This window comes from Ambystoma mexicanum, chromosome 6q, assembly GCF_040938575.1.
Source record: "Ambystoma mexicanum isolate Mex_15411 chromosome 6q, UKY_AmexF1_1, whole genome shotgun sequence".
Lineage (NCBI taxonomy): Eukaryota > Metazoa > Chordata > Amphibia > Caudata > Ambystomatidae > Ambystoma > Ambystoma mexicanum.
The window spans coordinates 252166591-252187086 of NC_090937.1; the positions used below are offsets into that span (position 1 = coordinate 252166591).

A 20496-nucleotide genomic window follows, 5' to 3' on the forward strand; every position below is an offset into this window, starting at 1 on the left:
GCTCCCCTTTGGACGCCAAGCAGACTGGAAGGCAGATTGGGGGAGAGACAGTGCCCGAGGGCTTTAGTAGATCTGCGGAGTATAAGTATAGACTCAGTCAAATGACAAATATAGGGGAGGGAAATTGTTGTTTGTGTTTAGTTTTGTGTTTTTTGTGAAGGATCCCTGTGTCTAGGCATAGATAAGGACCACATGAGAGGTATACCTGTTTCTAGGTTGATTAGCTTAGCTTAAGGATGATTTATTTACGAGTTCCTGTTCTCTAGGCACTAGCTTGGTTAACGGATGACGAGAGGTATCCCTGTGTCTCTATGCGCTGGTTAGCTCATGTCATGGAAGGTGGTGTCTTACTGAATATTTTATAGATATGTTCCTAATCGACGGCATAGCAGAAGAGCCACAAAGTTTTAAGAGTTGGTATCCCCTGTGATTTTAAAAGCAGGAAGTCGGCTGTATGTCATTTGTGTTGTTGTGTCTTGAGGTATTGTGGGATTTGAAGGTGCACCTAAAATGTTGGGTTTTTTATCTTAGACGCGTAACGTCATATAAAAAGTTAATAGGACGTGGTGCGTTGTTGTGAGGGCGATGGCCCTTGGCAGGGCACAGACTTGTCAGAGAGAGAAGTGAAGAAAATTGAGAGACAATGGTGGGTTTCTAACAAGTTGAGGCAATATTGAAACTAAAAAAAGAGTGGTACCATTTGGATTAAGTTCAAGGAGCACATGGAAGGACTGTGACTAGGCATTGAGGGTTGAAAATAGGGGGCAGAAAATAGGGGGAGAGCAGTGCGCGCAGCACACTCCTGTTGGTGTTCGTGAACCAAAGAGAATGGTGGAATAGGGTTGACAGTTATTGTGGTTTTAAAAGTTTATTTGGTTAAGAATCGTTATATACCTGTTGACGTTTTTTTGAGAAAGTGTAAAAAATCCCGACTTGAAGTCAAGTAAGTATCGGCAGTCAGAAAGTGACATGCCATCATGGGGGTTACTCCCCTTAAACACTTGTGCAAGTCCCTTCTGCGGTATAAGGACAAAATATTAAAAAATCGCACAGAATGGACTTGCAATACTACGGATAAAATGGCAAAGCCATGGCCCCGGGAGGGCAGTCTTTCCAAATCTGTGCTGCAACACATGACCACTTATTTACATACCGCGTATAAAAGGGAAAAAATTTGAGTAGCCGATTAGCTATATTGGAGATATGGAAAATGTTTGAGGACAGGGAAGAGGACCCACCTAAGTGGGGGTGGGTGATAAGTCAGCACGATGTGGGGGGCGAAGCGCGCACAACTCCTCCCTTTCCCCAAAACCCTGATCCCACAACAGAAGGCCAGGGTTTGAAGGAATTAAAAGCAGCGGCAGGATATACCAACCCTGTTTATGTGACGTTGGAACACAGTAGGGATAACGGAGTGACAGTCGTGCCAAATTAATGAGTAGGAGGACATACATTACTTAAATTGGACAAAAGGGCTGCCCAGTTCCTGTTAGAAAAGGGAGGCGGACAACCACATTACATACCATGGCAACAAATGGACAAGGATAATTTGAGGTGCAAGTTACGCTTGTTGACAGCAGAAGCAGGGAAGTGGATACATGAGCTAGAAAGACTGATGGCAGGCACCACACTTGCTGTGGGAGACATGAAAAGTTTACGCTCAGCTATTCTTGGGGAGGTTGCGGACAATGTTTGGAAAAGGGCAGAGTATCCTGGAGTGACAGCACAGAACACAGCGACAACGGTGCACCGTTAAATAACTGTAGACCAGGCGTATGGCAAGCACAGAGTACAGTACCCAGACACATCTGACATAAGCGCGATTGTGGCATGCAAAATGCACGAGGACGAAGACCCACTTCAATATATTCAGGAGACACAAGTACATTGGCGCCTCGAGACGCGGGAACCGTGGGACAAAACAGTAGGGTTATTTTACCATATATTAAGCCGAGGGTTACCAGAAAAGTTGCAGAAGCAGTTGAAGTTAGTGGGGATGGAAGCAAAGCCATGGTCAGAAATTCAAATAAATATAGTACACTATTGTCCACTAATGCAGAAAAATGCAAGAAAGAAACACAAGGACATAAACAGGAAGAAGCGAAATTAGTACAGAAAAAAACGATCAAAGTATACAAGGGAAGAGGCAATGTTAACGAGTGGAGAGGGAGTGGTTACCCAGACTGCACAAAACAGGCAGCAGATGGCAGGGTGAGCACGACATTACCATGCCACTATTATATTCCCGACAGACACCAGTCAACATAATGGGGAGGGACATGATGAGCTAACTAAACATGACCATTTCATTCACAGAGCAGGGGATAGTGTGTTCGACCCCAGGAATTCACTACATGAACGCACAAGAATGTATTCAGGCATTCTGCGGTCAGACTGTACAGAGGAGTGTGGCCATAGACCATGAGTTATTTCAATACAGAGTGGAATCACCGCTTCTGGGGATACAGGGCACACTGCTTTGTTTACCTAACAAGTTTTTGTTTAGGTCAGAGATGTCCTTAGATTAGAGGGAAAGCCAAGTGTATGCACTTGAGTTCGAGACGGTTATAGTAGGGGACGAGAGGATAGCACTACATGGGACTGATGACACAGGACGGGCATGGAGAGCAGGGATTTCAGGGGAAGGATACAAGCCGATGACGAGTTATTCAGGGATGACTATTCTGACCTGGAGACAGCGTTCCATATGAGCATTACTTACTGGTGGAGAATTCACTACAGGGAAGTACCACAAAGAATGGCCCTATTTAAAAAAGGTGCCAGCACCATTTCTCGAGGAAGTTCTAGCACAAGTAGCAGACACATTATGGAACTGCAGCCTGTATGACGTCGGCTTGTTGAAGTGAGTGGGAGCTGTCAAAATCAAGCTTAAGCCAAGGGCGATTTGAACAAGGGCGAAACAATGCCCTTTATCCAGGGAATCAGACAAAGGAATTTTTTAGACTATTTCCGTGTTAGTGCAGCAAGGGATTTTGGTGTAGTCAGAATCACAGTATAATACAGCTGTGTACCCAGCAAAGAAGACGACAGGGGTATTGTGGCGTTTCAATCAGGATTTACGCTCATTAAACAATATTGTTGAAGCAGAGTTCCCGCTAGTTCCCAATCCAGCGACAATCTTATGTAGCATTCCACCGGAAGCTACTCACTTCACAGTGATACACTTGAACAATGCTTTCTTTTTTATTCTACTTCATAAGGAGTCCCAGGATCTGACTTCGTTATATGCCCCCTGCCCGGCAGCCCCATCGGCTAAGGACCCCAAGGCAAAGGACGGCCCCCACAGTGACGGCTCCAGGTCGTATCTGCAGGTATCCGCAGGAGAAGCAAGAAGCCAACAATAAGTAAGTGTGGACAGGGCAATCACCGCCCCACACAACTAAGGAAGCCTCTGAGTGGGAAGTTGCATTTAGAAGAGTGCCCAATTGCATCTAGAAGTGTACCTAATTGCATTTAGAAGTTGTGACCAATAGCCTCTCGGAGAAAGTTGTATTTAGAAGTGTACCCAATTGCATTTAGAAGAGCGCCCAATTGCATCTAGAAGTGTACCTAATTTGCATTTAGAAGTTGTGACCAATAGCCTCTCTGAGAAAGTTGTATTTAGAAGTGTACCCAATTGCATTTAGAAGAGCGCCCAATTGCATCTAGAAGTTTACCTAATTTGCATTTAGAAGTTGTGACCAATAGCCTCTCTGAGAAAGTTGTATTTAGAAGTGTACCCAATTGCATCTAGAAGAGCGCCCAATTGCATCTAGAAGTGTACCCAATTGCATTTAGAAGTTGTGACCAATAGCCTCTCTGAGAAAGTTGTATTTAGAAGTGTACCTAATTGCATTTAGAAGTTGTGACCAATAATAGTCCCTCTGAGAAAATTGCATTTAAAGTGTGCCCAATAGTCTCTCTGAGAAAGTTGCATTTAGAAGTGCGCCCAATTGCATCTAGAAGTTGTGGCCAATAGCCTCTCTGAGAAAGTTGTATTTAGAAGTGTACCTAATTGCATTTAGAAGTTGTGACCAATAGTCCCTCTGAGAAAGTTGCATTTAGAAGTGTGCCCAATAGTCTCTCTGAGAAAGTTGCATTTAGAAGTGCGCCCAATTGCATCTAGAAGTGTACCCAATTGCATTTAGAAGTTGTGACCAATAGCCTCTCTGAGAAAGTTGTATTTAGAAGTGTACCTAATTGCATTTAGAAGTTGTGACCAATAATAGTCCCTCTGAGAAAATTGCATTTAAAGTGTGCCCAATAGTCTCTCTGAGAAAGTTGCATTTAGAAGTGCGCCCAATTGCATCTAGAAGTTGTGGCCAATAGCCTCTCTGAGAAAGTTGTATTTAGAAGTGTACCTAATTGCATTTAGAAGTTGTGACCAATAGTCCCTCTGAGAAAGTTGCATTTAGAAGTGTGCCCAATAGTCTCTCTGAGAAAGTTGCATTTAGAAGTGCGCCCAATTGCATCTAGAAGTGTACCTAATTGCATTTAGAAGTTGTGACCAATAGCCTCTCTGAGAAAGTTGTATTTAGAAGTGTACCTAATTGCATTTAGAAGTTGTGACCTATAGTCCCTCTGAGAAAATTGCATTTAGAAGTGTGCCCAATAGTCTCTCTGAGAAAGTTGCATTTAGAAGTGTGCCCAATAGTCTCTCTGAGAAAGTTGCATTTAGAAGTGCGCCCAATTGCATCTAGAAGTGGACCCAATTGCATTTAGAAGTTGTGACCAATAGTCTCTCTGAGAAAGTTGCATTTAGAAGTGCGCCCAATTGCATCTAGAAGTGTACCTAATTGCATTTAGAAGTTGTGACCAATAGTCTCTCTGAGAAAGTTGCATTTAGAAGTGCGCCCAATTGCATCTAGAAGTGTACCTAATTGCATTTAGAAAATTGTGACCAATAGCCTAGCCTCTCTGAGAAAGTTGTATTTAGAAGCGTACCCAATTGCATTTATACCTTGTGACCAATAGTCCTTCTGAGAAAGTTCCAACTAAAAGTGTACCCAATTGCATTTAGAAGTTGTGACCAATAGACTCTCTGAGAAAGTTGCATTTAGAAGTGTATCCAATTGCATTTAGAAGTTGTGAACAATAGTCCCTCTGAGAAAGTTGCATTTAGAAGCGTGCCCAATAGTCTCTCTGAGAAAGCTGCATTTAGAATCTGCCCAATTGCATCTAAAGTGTACCCAACCGCATTTAGAAATTGTGCCCAATTGCCTCTCTGAGGAAAGTTGCATTTAGAAGTGTGCCCAACTGCATTTAGAAGTTGTGACCAATAGTCCCTCTGAGAAAGTTGCATTTAGAAGTGTGCCCAATAGCCTCTCTGAGAAAGTTGCATTTAGAATCTGCCCAATTGCATCTAGAAGTGTACCCAACCGCTTTAAGAAATTGCGCCCAATAGCCTCACTGAGAAAATTGCATTTAGAAGTGTGCCCAATAGTCGCTCTGAGAAATTGCATTTAGAAGTGTACCCAATCACATCTAGAAGTTGTGCCCAATAGCCTATCTGAGAAAGTTGCATTTAGAAGTGTGCCCAATAGTCTCTCTGGGGAAAGTTGCATTTAGAAGTATGGCCAATTGCATTTAGAAGTGTGCCCAATTGCATTTAGAAGTGTACCCAAGCACATTAGAAGGGTACTCACTCGCATTGAGAAGTATACCCAATCGCATTTAGAAGTTGGGCCCAATTGCCTCTCTGAGGAAAGCTGAACTTAGAAGTTGTGCCCAATTGCATTTAGTAGTGTACCCAATTCACCTGATTGGACCTGATTGCATAGAATTGCATGACGTACATAATATGCTCTGGAATGCAGTAAACATTTGAAAGGACATATATCTTACCACACCCCACGCTTACTCTCTCCTTTACACCACCACGCACTAGAACACAGAGATACTATGACACCATTCGGTATAACTGTTCTCATATCAACATCTACCGCTCACTCCCCATCGCTCCAAGTAATCACTGCTGGTTTCACACCCCCCAGCCAGGCGTTCTCCTCAGGCCTAACGCAGCCACACTCGGTCTGGATAAATCCTGCCAGAGCGAACACATATCCCTGATCTCCCAACCACCACACCTACCGCTAGGAAGCAGCTACCACACGAATTCCGCACCAGCTGCACACATACCGGTGCGCACTCGCACCTTTGAACTCTCTCTACTCTCTCTACTGACCCGAACTTCGGTTCCCAAGGGCGTTCAACCTACCAGCGCCTTCAGACCATACCAATGGTATTTAAGGCGCTATACAAATGCAAAATAACATAACATAACATATAGCAATAAAAAGTGAAAACACAATAAGATTCCTACAAGGGTACTTCAAATCATCATCTATATTCAACAGGGTCCTCCAAACGGACATAGGGAATATACACTTGGACAGCACAGTTATTCAGTACGTAGATAACATTTTGATATGCAGCAGGTCAGAAGGACAGTGTCGGAAGGACTTAATACAATTGCTGACAGTTTTAGAAGAAAAGTATTACAAGGTGGACAAGGCAAAGCTACAATATTGTCAAAAGGATGTTTTGTACATTGGACAGTAAACATGGCAGGAAGGCAAAAAAAGAGCAGAGGCGATCTACAGGACGCCACCACCACAGACTGAGGGAAATGCAGCAGTTTTTGGGTCTTTGTAATTATGGCAGTGCCTGGGTGGTTGATTACAGCACATACACTAGATCTCTTTTAAGTGGGCTTGGGGGAAGGCTGAGAGGGGGGGACGGCAAACTGACTTGGGCAAAGCAGATGACAGAATCTTTTGAAGAACTGAAAGGGGCAATATGCTCAGCCCCGGTGTTAAGGATTCCAGACTACAGTGAAGAATTCTACCTGTTCTCACACTCCAACCGAGTAGTGAGGACAACATTGTTCACTCAGAAAACGACCCTAGGGCACAAATCAATAGCCTACTAAAGCATACATTTAGATCCAGCAATGATCTATCCTTGCAAACAAGCACTGGCTGCTGCTGCCTTTGCAGTAGAGAAGTCAGCAAGCATCACAATGAGGTGCAGCACCACGCTATACGTGGAGCACGCCCATTTTGTCATCCTCGACAAGCTCAACAGCCCGTTACCCACATAGAGAGCATCTGGATACGGGGGGAATCTCAAACCCAGCAAAAGAGGTAGTGAGATGCAGAGTAGTAAACCCTGCCACATTTATAGCAGAACCTGTAGAAGAAGGAGACTATGTCCATGACTGCACGACATACACCGAATACTACGACAACATATCCAGAGCAAGGGATAATGCTCTTGGACGGGTGGGGAGTGCTCTTTAACGATTGATCAGGCGGCAGGTGAAAGACACATAGGGACAGCAGTAGTGAAGCTGAAGCTTAAGGGTATATATGAGATACTGACAATCGCAAGATTGCCCTCATATTCTTTTGCGCAAGCAGCAGAATTAGTAGCTCTCATAATGGCATTAGAGGCGCATGAGTATGAGATCACTGTATACTTCCATTCCGTCTATGTGATGTCAACAGTACATGCAGGATTGTCACGTTGGAAGAGAATTGGCAACCAATGTACACACCAGTTCAGCATGCGCCCCTATTGGCTTGGCTCATCGATGTGCTGCAACTACCATCAGCCATAGCCATCGTGAAGTGCCAAGCACACACAAGGGCAGAGGACACGATCTCCCGCTGCAACGAAGCCGCAGAAGCAAAGCAAGCAGCATATTTTACAGAAATAAATGCATTTGATACACCACCCAATAAACACATATGCAGCACTACAAATAAGGGGCACATCGGCCACTTTTACTCCCTAATAATAGGCAAATACTCCCAAAAAATGTAAATAATGAGTACAAATACCCACAACAAAAAAAGCAAATGGACACACAGAAAGAAGCCCGTACCCTGGTTTACGTCCACACAGATTCATGGATATTTTTATTTATTTTATTTGAATTTTTAAAGCGCGCAACTGCCCTGGTTGGACCAGTAGTACACAGAGTGCCAGAGGCAGAAACTACTGCCTGATCCGAAGTGGTAAACGTGTGCATAAATAAGTAAAGAAGTGTGTATTACAATAATATTACTGGTTTACAGTTAAAACATTTTTACTTGCTTATTAAATACTCCCATTGGGAATAGCACTTTTTTAGTCCTTACAAAATAATTTTACTCCCAACTTTAAAAAATAGGGAGTAAAATATTTCTACTGCAATATCTTATCTGGAGCACTGCGCATAAGCGCACTTAGCATGATATTGCATGAAGGATATAGCGCCTTACCCGTTACCCAAATAGTGGAATTTCAGGGGCGAGCACCAGCAGAAGAAAAGGAGCTATGGATAAGGAGAGGGGGTTCAATATCCCCCACATGCACTGTGGCGACAAAAAAGCACATGCAAGCTAGTGATTCCCGTAGTATTACTGCAGATTGCGCTCACACAGCTACACTAGCCTACTTGCCTCAGTAAATATACTCTTGTGGCACATATTGGAGAAGATTGGTTCTGTCCCAAACTGGCGGAACATATCACCATGTTTATGAGCGAGTGTATAGTTTGTGAAAAGTTCAATGCAGGTCACACTTTGCGCGTAGTGCGAGAAGCAATGCTGCACCCTAATGGGCCTTTCCAACATCTCCACATTGATTACGTAGACATGATAGAAATTTGCAAGGGGTATAAGTACATGATCGTAGGTGTGCCCCTATTCTCGCTGGATCGAAGCTGGTCCGTGCTCACACCGCGATGCAGTCAGTGCAGCGAAATTCCTCATCATAGAAGTAGTCCCATGACGGGCGGTGTGTGCAAGGTCTTGCTTTCAGACAATAGACCTCACTTTGTAAATGAAGTTTTTGAGAACATCACAGCCCTTCTGGGGACTAAGCATAGGTTTCCTCCGCTTATCACCCGCAAGCGAATGGGATTGTGAATCCCTTAATGGCCTGCTCAAGGAAACAAAATGCAAAAATAAAAGCAACCTTGAAAAAGGGGTGGCTTCATTGCCTAGCCTTAGCTCTGTTCACATTGCGTAATCAACCTGGATCTGAGCACCATTTAACCCCTCATGAGGTGGTAACAGGATGACGCATGAACCTCCCGATTGCTTCTCCCACTAGAGCCTTGATGGATGCTAAAGTACTGCCTCTGATCTGGGTGATGAAATGCACAAATATTTAGTATCAATGATGGCTAGTGCTTCTTTTAGCCCTCAACAGTTCCAATATCGGCGGGAGAGGACAAAGAAGGATGAGGAAGACACTGGACCAGTAGAACAGTCTGAACTGCTTAAACAACCACCCCTTTATCCGGGAGACAGTGTTCTCCTTAGGAATTTTGTCCGGTCCTGGCACAAGCCCAGATCTGAGGGGCTGTTCACAGCATAACAAGCAACCATTAGGGCCGTCACTATCTTGGAGATGTTAAGTCCTGCAGAGATGAGACCCCTTGGCCCAACACGCAGGCGGTTTGATGCACGAAGAAGAGCCAGAAGGAGAAGAAACACAGTGATTAATTTCAACACGATCAATGACAAGAGCAAATTGAAACGCAAGGTTAGGTACACTTTTCTTACACTAGTTAATCATTGTGAATGTTTCGACTGATCTCAATAAATAACTGTACACCTGCACAACTGCTGAAGAGCACTTTTACCAATTTGTAGCATTCTTCGGACAAATGATACCACCTAAGATATTCCTTTACTCTTTCATCCTCTACCAAGCCCATACTTACACGGCCTTGACACAAGGAGACACACCTGTTATTGCCTTACTCAACAGCCCGAAAGTGCGTATTATTTTTTCGAGTGATTGTTTCTTGCTGACTTAGTGCAGTATTACTGCAGGAGAGCCTGATTGTATTAACCTGTACTGGGGTAATGAATATCAAATGGTTCTGCAGACTGTTCTATGGACTTAATGGGTAAAACAGGGGGCGAACAGCCTTGCAAGAAATGGACCATATGGCAAGAGTATTTTTGGCATTCTGCCGTCTCTATCTCTTTACCCTCATTGCGTTACAAAAGGTTGCATTGTCTCACGTACACACTGAAATACATGCTATTACAACCCCTATCTCCGCTGTTACTGAAGCCATACGAGTGCAAGGGACAAGCGCTGCCCAAGAGGTAAAAAGACTCGGGTGAAGCGCAGACATGAATTTTGAACACGCAAATGCCTATTTAGCAGATTCGTCCCAGGTGTCCAACAACGTGTGGTATAAGTACATGACCAAGGTGGGGAGAGAGGCAACGAAGGAGAGCCGATATGTGTGCTCTCTCATCCCCTACGAGTGCCTCCAGAACATTCATAGCCACAGAAATCCCGAATGCCAGCGCACCGTTTCTTATGCATCTGTCGCTCTGCACAACCAGAGGCCGATTTCAAGGAAGACAGGCCACACTAAGATGGATGTCACAGGAGACATTCCCATACGAAGATAGTTATATAAAAGACTCAAGAAATGATAGATGACTATTGGAGCACAGACAAGACAATAGAATACATTCCGAACGGGCCAAACAAAGGAGAGGTCCGAATAGTGACACAAATGCAGTTACCGTGCCCAAAGACAGAACACAAGGAGATAGGAGGAATTCCAGGATGCTAGGAGAGGATGGAAGGAAGGGATGGTCGGAAGTAAAGCACATGCACTTCTGACAGTGCCAGCAGAAGTATTGCAGAAGGTGAATGATGACTATGCCAAGAAATGGGCAGTTTAAACAAAACTCCTCACCTGGGTGGAGAATGAAGCAGGTCCTATGCCAATTATACCACTCATGAATGCTTCCTTGTCTTTCCAGAACTATGGCCCTGTGAAGGTTGGGGAGAACAAAGGATGCAGGTGAATATCGAAGATATCAGGCATGAAGGTCAGCACCACAGTATTAATGGATCACTATTGGGCCCGAGGATCCAAAGCGTACATGCAGCTACCACCAAACTGGAGGAGTATGTTCCTTAGCTGAACAAACCACATTAGTAGTGCTGCAAAATGTTATACAAGTAGAAGGGTCCTACAAAATGGATACACACCAGATGAAGAGGAGATATGTAGAGCTGACAAGGGTCAAAACAGGAAATTACCTGTCATCAATGATGGAAGACACACTGGACGCAATACCACCACAGCATAGGTTGTTCAGCAGAACTGAAATGTTCTTTGCATCAGTAGTTCATGCCAATGTGAACGCCAAAAGGCTGCAGATCACTAGATGGGAACTGTTTCAGAGAATACATTTGAACATAAACGTGTTCAGCACCATCAAGGAAGAGTTGAGAGCTGTTGACTGATGACCCTACAGAACAAATATGTTCTGGATCTCCTCACGGCCATGGAAAGAGGTGTGTGCACCAAGATCGGCCTTCTTGCTGCACCAACGTGCCATCCAATGACAGAGAGAATTGGACACTCACAGAAGCAACAATGCAGATATCCGACTTGCATGCCACAATGGAGGCAGAGACCAACCCAATAGGTGATATTGAAGATTGGCTGACGTATATCTTTTCCTGGATACCATCATGGACGGCCAGCAGACTGAAGGTACTCATAGCTGCCTTAGTACTAGTACTATTCACCTTCTTTGTTACTGGAGTAGCTATAGTGCAATGCAAGAAGACCACAGAGAAGACATTATTAGACGTAGAGACAAAAACATACGGAGAGACGCAGAATTTTGACATATTGCAATCACACTTGAAGCAGTGTCCTCTGTTCCCGGCAGGAGCAAGGTTCTCATTTCCCCCAGATCCACGTAACGATTGAGGAAGATGGGTGGTGTAAGCCCAAAGAAGACTGTTGCTATACGACCTGTAGCTTGGATGAACATGTGAAATATCACAGACACTTGGGAGGAGCGACGAAAGTATGGATTTCAAAGATGCACACGAACAGTGAAAGAAATAAAGGAAGTGTGGTCAATTGAACGTGGCCCTTGTTGCGCCTATCCCTTTCTCATGACAGCAGAAGAGAAACGAGAGGTGTACATCGTTCCTGTGCCTCTCCTCCCCATCCCTGATGTATCGCCGAGGCAAAAAATGCTATTCCCTTAGATAGCCATTCAGACCCAATCGTGAAGAGATACAGCTGCAACCTGTGGAACAGGTCGACCGACTATAATCACGAAAAGCAGAGGACATCACGACTGACACCGACTTAGATGCGTTAGACATGAAGCACAATATGCATCCCTGCACAAAGCTACATGAACACTTTAGATTAAATTGCTGGTAGACACCAAGACCATACTTGTGACTTATTTAGATAGGTGACGAACACACACTTCTGCTGAGCAGAAACCGCAAGCCGCATACACGCACATAAGGAAAAGCTTTCCTACACTTAAACGCAACTAACATGGGCGGCCATGTAAATCAAAATGGATGCACACTGAAGTAGTTAGGAGATGCTGAGTGGATTTGAGGACAAAGGGAGAGGGATACATGCTGATTCTGCAGAGATGTACAGACCATGTTTCCAGTGCAGTTGCCGAGCAGAGCCTTGCCAAGGACACGGATAGATGGAAAGTCACAAGTCAGCAGATGCGACGAGACACCTGGAAAGAATATAAACTGAAAATCCTCATAATTAAACTTAGGATAAATCAATTCTGTGGTCCTCACACATGGGACCTGGACCTACGAGACAGAGCCTATTCATTCAAGCCAGACAGGGGAGACTGTTCCCATCCAACTGAATGCAAGATGATACAAAGCAACATCAGGTTCAAAGCCGGATGTTCTGTCTCAAGGCCTAGGAGATCGGAGATGTTAAATTATTGGGAACATGCAGCAACTTCGGGCCGTTCCCACCACCTTGGGTAGTCAAACTTGGCCTGGTAACTTTCCAAAGCTGAGAAGACACTCTTTACCAAATCCCTATTCACCTTCCACGCTAAGCTCAAACAGTGATACATCTGCCAATCATTGCCCACTAACCTGTAACAATTGTACTCGGGTCACTTGGAGGTGATTTTAGGAGGAGCCACCAAACACATATAAACCCATTTGCCACGCTACACCATTATAGAATGTATATGTAGTTCACCTTACTAACCAAATCCCAAGTCCTGTTAGGTTTTGTAGGATGTAACTTTGTGACGTCGCCTGTTAACAAAAATCGGATGGCAAGCTCAAGACGAGAACGACAGCAAGTGTGAGTGCTGAATTGTTAAATAAAGACAGTAAAACTTTGTCCTATGGCTGGGTCTTCTGTTTGGTGCAGGGGATTTCCTAGGCCTAGTTCCTCTTGCTTGTAGTTGGGAGATTGATAACGATTCCCCCTGTTCCTGTTATTTCAGCGCCAGTTCTGACAACGAGGTGGAATCACCCAGCAAGAGGGCATGCAAAGACAAGGGAGGTGGGGGGGGGGAGAGATCATCAAACTACAGAGGCTCAACCAAGGGGAAGAAGCAAACCGGGAAGAAAAGGGGCGGGGGGAATGGGGAAAATGATTAAGAAAGCTTTGCTAGGAAATAAATCACAGCAAGAGGAGGAAATGTTGGGGAAAATTGATTAATTGTTGAAAAATTAGGGAAAATGAAGAAAAGCAATATTTCAATTTCTGCTTCACCTCCTCGGAGGCATTCTCCCTTTCCTCACCTTCCCCCAGAAACTCAATGTGGTTATCTCCAAACTGGATTACTCCAACAGCCTCTTCCTTAATTTTCCTCTTACCTCCCTCGGCACTCTTCAACTAATCCAGAATAGGACTGCAAGACTTATCCTTGGCCTCAAGCCCAGGGACCGCATCTCTCCAGCCCTAAATCTCCACACTGGCTCCTGGTGGTTGCAAGAATCAAATTCAAGACCCTCTAAAGCATCCACGAGGCTTTCTGGGGCCTAGTTATATCCAACTTAAATACCTCCCTGCTAGAGTCCTTCGGTCCTCTAGTTCCAACTCTCTGCAGGTCAGACGTTTCTCCAAGCAGAGAGTGGGGGGTAGATCTCTTTCTTCGGCAGGAGCTGCCCTCTGGAACGGCTCCCCTGCCCCTCTCCAACTTGAGCCGATCTACTTACGTTCCGGAAGCTTCGCAAGACCTTCCTTTACTCCTCCTCCTACCCAATCCCCTTCCTGTGCTAATCTCCACCTGAGGCTGCGACTGGTTGCCTGTGTCCTTTATGAGCCTTACCGGGGCCATGCACCCCTTCAACCAGTCCCCCCCACACTTTTTACCATCACTTGCCTACAGGCCTCCTCCCGGACTAGCATGCTGAGTCTGGTCCACTCCCACCCCAGTTGACCCCCACCCCTGTTTTCTTTCCAAAACACTTGCCCTCCTGGCTCCCCTTAGCACTTGCCCAGTCCCTGGGGCCCCCTGCCCCCTACACTTCTCCCTCTCCCCCTTTCCCTATCCAATCCCCCCGATCAGCCCCCTCCCTGTGCACCTCTTGCACAATCCGAACATCACAAGGCCAAGTAGGACAGTTACTGTCATTATCTCATATGTCTCCCCTGCCACCTATTCACTTGTGGCACCAAGAAACACTTTCTTCTGCATAGACGCCATACAAATGTTCAATAAATAAAGAACTAAATAAGAATGAGGCTGACAGAGATTGCAGCGAGGATGAGGAAAGAGACCATTTGAAAGCACAAGTGGGAAACACAGTCAAAGTGAAGGGTAACACAGACACAGTAACAGATATAACAGGCAAGGGGGTGTTTAAAACAATGTTTGGTATGGCCACTGCAGGCCATGAACCCCAGAAAAAAATGTCAAAAGGACATTAGATTGGCATATAGAAAAGAAAGTCAAAAGGAAAATATGGAGGAAAGAGTTTATTGAAATCTTCACTCTGCTAGAATTTTTTTTAAAAAGGGGTTATGAGGTGACTAAAGAGGAGAAAAGAGATGGAGGACAAGAGTTCAACGAAGAGAACACCAATGGAACAAAGCTTCAGGAACTGCTTAAGGGCTTTCCTTATACTGGCAATCACAATCCTAGAAAAATTCCTAGAAGAAGGGGTAGCATTAATGGCCTACCAAGACAACATTATGGAGGTTAATGATGCCTTTGGGTGGGGTAAGAGGTAGGGGGCTCAAATATGCTATGGAACTTAGAACAACAATGGACAAATACCAAGAGCTGCGTGGGATGAAGTAGAAGCTTACCTCTGCAAGGGAACAAGCAGAAATCGGGAGGCGAAAAATACAAAAAAAATAGACCTCGGCTGGTTAAGTGGGGCATGGGAGGTGGCACCATTCCCGGAGTTTATTTGTTCCCCGCTGGGCCTGGTCCCCCAAAAAGGAATACATCACCTATCTTTCACACCGGAAGGTCAGGGAACAATGGCATTTCAGATCTAGAAGCAGCAGGGTCATATACCAGCTCCAGGAGCCCATCAGGTTAGTACAAAATGCAGGGAAAGGGGCACTACTAGCCAAAGCGGACATTGAAGCCGCGTTTAGGCTACTGCTGTGCACCCAAGATCACAACCCTGGATATGTTTTCAGTATGAAAACAAAAATCTACTTTGACAAATGCCTCTCCATGGCCTACGCAATTTCATGCGCCTTTTTTGAGAAATGTAGCTGCTTTCTGCAATGGGCCTACCAATGATTTATGCAAGAGGCATCCCCGTCCACTACCTAGATGACTTCCTATATATTGGACCAAAAAACTTTTGTCGCTTGCAAACAAGCTCTGGAAAAGTTTTAAAGATTAACAGAGGAATGGGGCATCTCCCTGGACCATAAGAAAACAGCAGGCCCGGCAAAAATAATATCCTGGCTAGAAATAGATATTCTAAAAGGGCCTGATCCCCAAAGACAAAGTGGAGGGACTGCTGGAGACAATCGCAGCATTAATGAAGAAATAGAAGGTGAAGGAGCTACAGCCATTAGCAAGCAGAATTAATTTCGCTGAAAAGGTCATACCACAAGGAAGGATTTTTTCAAGAAGCCTGGAATTAAAAGCCCATACACGTAAGGTTGGGAGACAACCTCAAGAAAGAGTTGGCAACATGGACAGGGTTCTTGAGGAAATTCAACGGATCAGTGATATGGCGCACGCCATTAAATCTGGAAAAAATGAGAGTGCTATTTATAAATGCAGCCGGCAGCAGGGGCTTGGTGGCAATTTGGGGAAAAGGAGGGAGTGCTGGACCCCCTCAGGCATGGCACACCAACGGGTGGGCCAGAAATAATATGTTACTGGAGATCTTCCCCATATGGATGGTCATGTGGCTATGGGTCAGAGATTTCAGCAACAAGGAGCTGGTATTTTGGTCAGATAACATGGCAATGACTAGAAATTGCTTTGAATAACAATATAGTCAGCGAAACAGATTGTGGGCGAAACAGATTGTGGGCAAAGAGAATGATGTTGCAGATGCCTTGTCTCGCTTACAGTGGTACACATCCAGATGCCTCAGACCAGCATATGACAAAAGTGTGAGAGGAGGTTTGGAAAGTCCTGGCAGGAGGCTAACACCAATTGAATTGAGCACAGCATTAAAACACTCCACGGCAACGGATGCCAATAAAGGTTCCCCTCCTGTCAGAGAGCCAGAGGCCTCCTTAAGTGTTTTGATGGAGCTGGCCAACAAGGCGCTAGCAGCAAGAACATCAAAGCAATACATACATGTTTGGCTACGGTGAAACAAGTATCAAAGGTGGAGCACACAAGAGATATAAATGAGAATGATGTTAGCAAGTTTGTGGAATAGGCCTTTTGTCAGAAAAGAAGAAATCCTGGGCAAGGGTGCACCTGTCATCAGTAGCACACTTTGTGAAACTGGCAGGTGGAAGGGATCCAACAACCATTGGCGTCCTACTCAGGGAATCCCTGTGACTGGCAGGGATATTTATCATAAAACCAACCTATTTAAATGCATGTGTACCTTTCTGTATTAATAAGACATGAATTCAATGTTCTGGATATCTCATCCAACTGCTACACGGTAGTAGGGCAAACAACATTTGGGAGCTAGCAATATACGAAGAAGACACCACCTAGCACAAATATGCCAGAAGCTGACCTATACAAGTAACCACGAGCAAAGGATCTCAGCATTTGACAAGCATGGAACAAAACTGAGCAAGTAACCCTAATGCAAGGCTGTCTCAACAGCGCACCAAAGCCATTAGTTCCACTACGACCCCATAAGAGTACCAACGTAAACAGTATAAATGAAGTTATGCCCTGGTGAAGAAGTCCTCGTCCAAACTAGCGCATGTCCAGATCTAGAGACTAGTTCCATCTGAACGTAGCCAACATTGTAGTAGATTCAGCTAGTAGGCACCTTGTACTTTATAGAGGCACACAGCACTTGTTTTCATCATTAGAACGATTGTCAATGGGTCCATTCAACAGCTGCAACATTACTAGACTATATTGCAGTATCCATGACAGGCAGTCATTGTTTACACAAAAACTAGCAGCGAGTGCACCTATATTCAAGGGGGTTTACTTGTAACATACAAGTACAAAATATTGTGAATGGTTATTACTGTAAGAAAGCAATGTCAAATAATCCCATACAATCCCACCGCATTTGAGCCCTTTTAACTTGTGTACTACATTTTGTATATGCTGTTAAATGAGTTATGTGGAATATGAGTGGTATGGTAAAAGTTATATATATTGTTTTTAGGTATTTGAATTTTGAAATAAACCAACAATTGAAGCATGAAGAATACTGCAGCTTATTAAGAGCAAGTATCTCTCACATAGTGGTGGACTAGCCACGACTGTTTCATACATAGGCATGCAGAACCTCGGCTGGGGTATCAAGAATATTGAAATCATGTTTTATTAATACAGAAAGGTATCCATACACTGAAATAGTGTGGTTTTATGAGGGATCAAACACACAGCACACTCGTAAATTACACCGTCAGGGGTTGGAGGAGGCTGGAAGCGCCAACAAAGGACAAAAAACACCCCATGAATGTAAAGAAGTGGAAAGTGTTAATAGCATCACTGGATGACATGTGCACCCACACATAGGAAACGAAGTTATTCAGAACAGCCTTTGCACTGGCTTAGTTTGGGGCCCTCATCATCAGTGAGTTGATACCCACTAGCACAACGGCAGAAGACCAGCTAGCAATGGAAGATGTGGGCATGGGGAAAGATAGCATGACAATCCTTTTAAGAAAATCAAAAACAGACCAAGAAGGGAAAGGTAGCATGATCAACCATTATTGCGTAGGTGATAAAGATAACTGTTCAATAAGTGTCAGAAAGAGGTTCCTCACCACACACACCTATCTCGGGGGAGAGTTTGATTCACAGAGATGGCAAGGCACTCAGCCATTTTCAATTTCAGGCAGTCATGAAGAAAGCGATCGCAAAGGCAGGATGGAACCCCACAGAATATGGCACCCACTCTTTTAGAATAGGGGCAGAGACCTCAGCATGGAAGGGAGGCCTGGGCCCACAGGGAGTATAACAGCTAGGAGGGTTGGCATCAGTATGCTACAAAAGATACATAAGGCCCGAGTTAATCTAACACAATACATTCTTAACAGATGAGGACACCCCCTACAAGGCAGTGTGGATTGTAGGGCACTCCTTTGTGGCAAAGGAAGAACAATGAACCGAGGATACAAGGGAAGGATTACCATTCAGAAACACTATCATATCGTTGTGGGGCACCCCTGGGCATGCGATGGGAATAAATACAGGACAAATTAGCGGACCTAGTGGGATTCAGAGACCCCCGGAGTACCTAGTAATACACCTGAGGGCAATGACTTATTGAATTTAGAGCGGAAGCAGTTATTGCACGATATATGCTCATCTTTGACAGGCATGCTGGAAAGACAGATTTCCATGTCTGAAATTCTACTCAGAAAACAATGGAGGGGTGCCTGATCTAACAAAGCCATAGACACAGCAAGAAAGAAACTCAACTAAGGTATTGAAAAAAAAAATCTGCAGCATGGGTTTGAATTTTATGAGACACGGGGGCATATAAATGGCAACCCAAAGACGGGACCACCTAACAATAAAAGGGATGGGGATGTACATAGAATAAAGCGTTCTTTTGGGGGAACCCGGGTGGCTGGAGACCCACTTAGGTGTGGCGGCATCAGCCAGGAAGGAAGCCGCCATCAGGCACAGGAGTGCAGCACCAGCCAGATTACACAACAGGTCCCACTGGCACGGACATAGAAAATTGTGATGATTAGGGATAAGAGTTAGTTATGTGCAACTGCTTATGCTTTTCCTCAGATTATGGAACTGTGGTCTTGCTTGTACCAGAAGAACCCTGGCATCCCCCTGAGGTGCATGCACTAGGTCCAGTTTGCTTCGTCCTGAAAGGGGGACAAAATGCAGATTAGAAATAAACTAAATGCGGCAGATGTACTATTTGTTGACGCTGGTTTGCCAAAACCCCAGGCTAAAAGTTAGCAGAGGAGATGGGCGGAGAGAGAAGTAGGAAACGAATCGACTAGCCAGTGAGGGGGTGGGAGTGGTTGAAGTGCTCGCAACTCTCATTCTGCCCCATACCTGGTGTGAGCAGTTACTCCGGTGCCATGCTGTTCGTTGCATTCCGATACTTGTAGTACTACATTTATAAAATTAGAACTAAAAGTACCTAAATGCAAAGAATTAAACTGGATGGACTACTCGCGCATTACACTTGACAGCTCATAACATATTTCCAGGAAGCGTTGGGCCTCACTGAGCGCCGCAGAGAAGTTCAATGTCTTGTATGTGTCCCAGATCCCAGGGCAGAAACCGACTGACTGTGTGTTCCGATAAGAGCGGCTGGGGCTGCCTCGTGGGCTGGAGGTTTATAACCTCGCAGGACGCGTGAGAGGTGTTTATGTGGGGAAAGGACGGGATGGGTGGACACTCACCGTCGTCCTCTGCTGCTCCAGCTGCTGCTGCCTCTCGCCTAGTCTCCTCAAGACCTCGGCCGCTTGAGGCTGGCATGCCTCCTGCCGTCTGAGCCCGGAGCCCCATACCCGCTCCCGGAGTCGCACCAGTTCCTCTGTGGCCGAGGGGGAGTGTAAGGTGGCGGCAGAGCAGCTGCTCTTTCTCACCGACTCCGGCGGGTCGCACATCCCGCACACACTCGGTTTGGGCTGAGGCGGTGACGCGCTTACCAGGAGGCGAGCACGCGCTGCAGCTCCTGTCAGTTCGTTGCAGCACGCGCGCGCTCTGCTGTTTCCCTTCTTCAGGCAACTGTCACCAACCGCTCCCGCCGCCCCCAACTCCTCCTCGCTCTGGCTGTGACAGGCAGCTGGCACTGGCCACAGCACGTGACGTGCATGGGGACTGAACTATCTTCCTCTCCACACCCTGTGAACACACATTTAGCGAGGGGAGATAAAACGAGCATTAAAGTCAATGTTGCCTGCCAGTCTAAGTCTGATAGACGTCTCGCGAGCTGGTTCTGTAAATACATAGCTTGTAATTTGCCCTTCCAATTGGAGGACTCGACCGCACGGTACTATTTGAAGGAAAAAGTGCAGTCCTTTTTCCAAGAATGATTGTATGAGGTACTAGGCCTGCGTTGATAAGATGAGACTCCAGACAAATCACAATAGGG

The 20496-nt window shown here is 45.2% G+C and overlaps 1 long non-coding RNA gene across 1 annotated transcript in view; it reads right to left on the minus strand.

Moving 5' to 3' along the window:
• Window positions 1-19916, minus strand: part of LOC138515951 (uncharacterized) — a 124529-nt gene extending 104613 nt beyond the window's left edge. The window contains exon 1 of the long non-coding RNA XR_011282185.1: window positions 19802-19916. This is a non-coding gene — a long non-coding RNA (uncharacterized lncRNA). The remainder of the gene's footprint in view (window positions 1-19801) is intronic.
• Window positions 19917-20496: the final 580 nt, after the last annotated feature.